Source organism: Fragaria vesca, linkage group LG5, assembly GCF_000184155.1.
Source record: "Fragaria vesca subsp. vesca linkage group LG5, FraVesHawaii_1.0, whole genome shotgun sequence".
Classification (NCBI taxonomy): domain Eukaryota; kingdom Viridiplantae; phylum Streptophyta; class Magnoliopsida; order Rosales; family Rosaceae; genus Fragaria; species Fragaria vesca.
In genome coordinates this window covers 21,371,887-21,377,138 of record NC_020495.1, presented here as the reverse complement: position 1 = coordinate 21,377,138, position 5,252 = coordinate 21,371,887, and positions in this window count along the sequence as shown.

The following is a 5,252-nucleotide window of genomic DNA, read 5'->3' as shown; positions in this document are numbered from 1 at the left end:
GACGACGTACTATATATATATATATATATATATATATATATATATATATGTGCATGCTTCTTACTAGAAGAAAACATGACTAATTAAAGACAGACGAAAGAGTAGGCACGCAGTGTGAAAGAAGCCATTACGTAGTTGTAAGAACTTCTTAAACCAAAGGAACTAGGGAAAATAAAATTATTACAAGTACATTCATCATGTCGAGAAACATATATAACCAAAGCTGGACATACAAAATGAAATATCGATGATCATCTTCGTAATCCGGCGATTCGTGTTTTACTAGCTCTTTCTATGTCCGATCAATATGTTTGAATTGAGTTCAACGATTGAAACTATTCATTTTATGATATAGTTGTTCAGAATCCAATACTTCCACTTTTATCAAACGCTGAAGCTATAATGCAATAATGCATGCAGATAGCAATTGATCGACGACTATATCTCTAGCTAAGCATGACTGCATGAGTAAAAAGGTAGCTATTATTATTGCACAGTAGCTGCCTTGTTGCCCTAGGCTATCCTGACTGCAGAAGCAAAATAAAAGTTGTGGCTCCCTGAGATGGAGTGTGATCGATTAATCTCCATCTTTGGAGTACTGTACGCAATGATTCATTCAATATAAATCTTTTGAATCAAGGGGCCGGGCATGGCGCATGGGCGTGTATTATATGTGCACGAACTAAAGCTAGCTATATGAATCTGAACTCATTTGCTTGGCTGTTTGTTTAGAGCAGCTACTGAAGAAATGGATGTGTGATCGATTCCATCTCTTTCTGTCGAAACAGCTCTCATAGCTTTACGACTTTTTGTGTTAATCAATAATAGCCACTTACCCACTGCTCGATCCACCTAGAGACCGTCTATCTCTTCCCACTCAACTCCGGATCTTAAACGTACTCCATCTTACCAGTTGGTCAATTTTCCCAGTCTAAAGAAAAGAAGAGAAATATTCTCGTTTAATTTTATCAAAACCAAAAGCTAGGTTGAAGACTAAAAGAAGCCTTCATTCAGTTTTGGGTGATAAAAACTGTAAGGGGATCGATTTGATGTAAGAATGGCTTGTGGAAGGAGTGCAGGCAAAGAAGATCGAAAAGGAAAAAGACCAACTCTTGCCCATAATAAATCGCCGGAAACTGAGTAACCGGCTGGAGCTAGAGTCGCCCTTTAGTATCTCTGTGATATATAGCAATCCCAGCATATATGCATGCATGGTTACTGATCTATCATTATCATGGAGCAGTCAAACACGTTCATCATATAGCTGTACGCTTATGCATACATGTATAATTGAGTTAGAACAGACGGGACACTATTTACGTGCAAGTTGGCCAGTTACATATGGTGGTGGTGATAGCCACAACTCAAAAGAGCTAGCTATACAGATCGATCTATCTGGGCTAGTTAACTTCAGCAACATATCTCAAATTCTCGATCATGATGGATAATTGTTCCCCAGTCAGATAGCTAGCTAGCTCGATCACACCCTAATTTGTGATTGTGTTTATTCAGCTTATATATATGCAAGTAGATTTATAGAATTATAGGTGAACATATATATGAATAACAAAAAAGAAATGGCCGGCTGGCCCTTCAATACGAGTATCGATATAAAGTATATACACGACTAGCTAGCTAGTTAATTACAGTATAAGAATGAAGCGGAGGTACCAAAATGAGGATCTATAGCTAATACTCGACATATGAGCAATATCTGATATGCCTCCTCGAAATTTTGGTTTAACTAACCCCTCTTCCACCGTAAGCTAAAACCAAATTAGTCAGAAAATATTCTCACCATATGCTATATTACAAATTTACTCTGTTTACTCTGTGGTAGGAGATGCTCGTATAACTAAATTGTGAAGTGAATCGGGTCAGTGTCATATTTACATTATATACTCTTGATTATGTACTTTGAACATTCAGGGAACTCGACTTTTGGATTGTTTAACACGTCCACACTGATCTGGTCCAAAAACACTGGCAATCAAAGTGCTATTTTAAAGGGCTAATCGGTCACGCTGTTGAGGGCAAAGGAAAAGTCACCATGCACTTTACTTTCGAGTGCCGATCGAGCGGCGAATTAAAATACGAGTCGTTCTAAATCCTTAATCTAAGCAATGGTTTAGTTTATTGTTGGAGAAGATTTAAACAGTTGGCAAGCTCCACTATTTTAGTTCTTTGATTATGATCAACGAATATAAAAGGAACAAGTCAAGCTTAAGTTCCTATCAAGCACGCCACCAAGGAATATTACTTGGTCAAAAAACTTAAAACACAATGTGGCATTTCAAACCCTAAACTAGAATTGGCCAAGGAAAAAACACCTAAATCATAAGGGGGTTTGGGTTATAAAATGTGTGATAAGTTGAAAGATGTCACTAAACTAAGTTGGTTTATGAGGTATGTACATGTGCTAAGGTTCGCTTAGTTTGATAGAAAATGGCTGTTGTTTTTGTCGATCCAATGGTTTCGAATCTATTTGCAGATACGTAATCCAAATATATATTGCAAACACGTGGTTTGAGGTGTTTTCTCAATGGATTTTTGTGTTTCGTTGTTTATTCCGACGATTTGAAGCCGGCGCTACTATTGCGGTCAAATGAAAACATTCTGTTTAGTGTTTGCATGTATCAAGATATCTATGGGGGTAAGTTTAATGAAAGAGCTCCAAGACCTAGCCGCCATCCTTACTAAACTACTTATGCATTTCGAGGGTTGAGCCATTTGCACCGATTAACTAACATGATCATTTTCAATCAAGACAAGAGTATCGCTCGTCGGTTTTGAGTTAAATCCTAACTCGTCGAGTTTTTTATAAGTTTTTTTATGTTGTGACTAGCTTATATATATGCTAGTAATGTATCCGGTTAGTTACTAAGAGATTCATAGTCAGTCACTCTTAGATGTGTTTTGATTAACCTTCTTCTATAGACATCGATTAGATACAAGTAGCTTTGATTTAGTGGGAGGCTACCATATATCATTATTTTGTTTGGGAAATTCTTGCCTAGACCTCTCCAATAGAATTTGACATGATCATAATAGTGACTAGCTATTGTCATGTATGATATGTATCATTAATCTTGAATGGAATTCGATGACATGTACCATCACTACCAGAAGAAAGACTTTAGCCGACGAAAATAAAAAAATTAGGCCGACGAATTATTTTTTCGTCGGCTAAAGTTCCCTTCGTCGGCTAATTAAAAATTTTCGTCGGCTATGGTCAACTTTAGCCGACGAAATCGCCTAAAATAATTTTTTTCGTCGGCTAAAGTGCTTTAATTTCATCGGCTAAAGTGTCTTATATTTGCAGATCTGGACAACAACTCATCTGGGAAAAAAAAAACTATACGTAGAACCTTCAAACGCAAAAAAGTCGTGAAATAAGATATGACCAGAATGGTGAAATACGTCTACAGTTGAAAAATTACGGTATTCCGGTAAAGTTTCGGTGCCGATAGTTGCAGTCAATGCAATTTACCCTTATTATTCACTATGCTGCAGATTTGGTTTTTGGTGTCCGATTGACTATTGTGATACCTTTCCGGAAGCGTAACGGCCCTACGAGTCAAACTCATGCCTAATGCCATGATGTATGGGCCTTTTTGGCCATCCGAGTCCGTTTAGGGCTTCAAAATGCAGTTTTCTTATTTCTGATTAGAGTTGACCGTTTCGATCGAGCCTTTAACGTTGTCGAATCCAGTTGAATTTTTTACCATAAACATCTTTCGTCATAATGATCATATCTGATGGTCGAATTTTGGTTTGTAAACTTTAGTCATCGGAATCACAACGTGTCTACTATTTACCGTTATTATTCCCTATGGGAAGCCCTATCGTCGGAAGGTAAATGTCTCAAAATTTTTATATGGGAAGTTGCGTCTCATCTACGTGAGAGTTTTTTGTGTGGAAGGTTTGACCAAACCACGTAATATAGAGGGAGATATAAGTGACGATGAATTAGGGTTGACCGTTTCGATCGAGTCCTTAACGTTGTCGGATCCAGTTGAATTTTTTACCATAGACATCTTTCGTCATAATGATCATATCTGACGGTCGAATTTTGGTTTGTGAATTTTAGTCATCGAAATCATAACGTGTCTACTAATGTTGTATAACTTGTTTAGTAGGTTATACAACTTTGTGAACCAACTCTATATAGGAAGCAAAATTATCAAAAATCTCGTGAAATAAGATGTGTTCAGAACGGTAAAATACGGCTATGGTTCAAAAATCACGTAAATCGGGTAAAGTCTCAGTGCCGATAGTAGCGGTCAACCCTATTTACCGTTATTATTCCCTATGGGGAGCCCTATCGTCGGAAGGTAAATATCTCAAAATTTTTATATAGGCGGTTGCGTTTCATCTACGTGAAAGTTTTTCGTGTGGAAGGTTTGACTAAACTATGTAATATAGAGGGAGATATGAGCGTTTTCGTGAATTTATAGACTTTAACCGACGAGATATTAAAAAAGTCGTCGGCTAAGGTCAAAAATTTTTGGGCGGTAAACCAAATTTGGAGGAAAATTTTCAAAGGACTTTAGCCGACGAAAATTTATGAAAAGTCGTCGGCTAAAGTCGAAAAATTTTCAAAATTTTCAAGCAAAATTTTTTGGCGGTCAACCAAAATTTTCAAAAGAGTTTAGCCGACGAAAATAAAGAATTTCGTCGGCTAAAGTTCTTTATATAGGAGTTTTATCGAAGGTGGATGGTAAGAAGTCTATTTCGCCTGCCAGTTTTTCTTCTCGGCCTAGCTCCGCTGTCAAGCCACCGAAGACCGCCACACTTGTCCCAAAAGCTTCGCCGTTGTCTCTACTTCATTGCTGGACAGGTGGTGCATCGAGTGGCGCCGCTGTGAGGAATAAATCGAGCTCCAAAACTCCGCCAGTTCGGATTCGGTGTCGATTGAATTTCTCTTTCCTCAGGTCACCATTTGGTGAGTTCTATATATGGATAAGTTGAGTTTGATTAGTACTACATTCTCCTAGAATTTGGTAGCTCGATTCGGTGTGTGTGAGGAGAATCGAAGATTTGAAGTTTTTAGGGTTTAAAATTGGGGATTTTTATATTTTGATTCAATTGACCTGTTTAGGCTTAGAATTGGGCTTCGACTTCTTCTAGAAAATTGTTCGAAATGTTGAGAGGAAGATTCTGTCAAATTTTGGTGGTGATTGGAGGTGGCTGAAAGTTTCTGCAGTTTTTTATCAAAAACCAGCAACTTTAGCCGACGATATTTAAAGGTT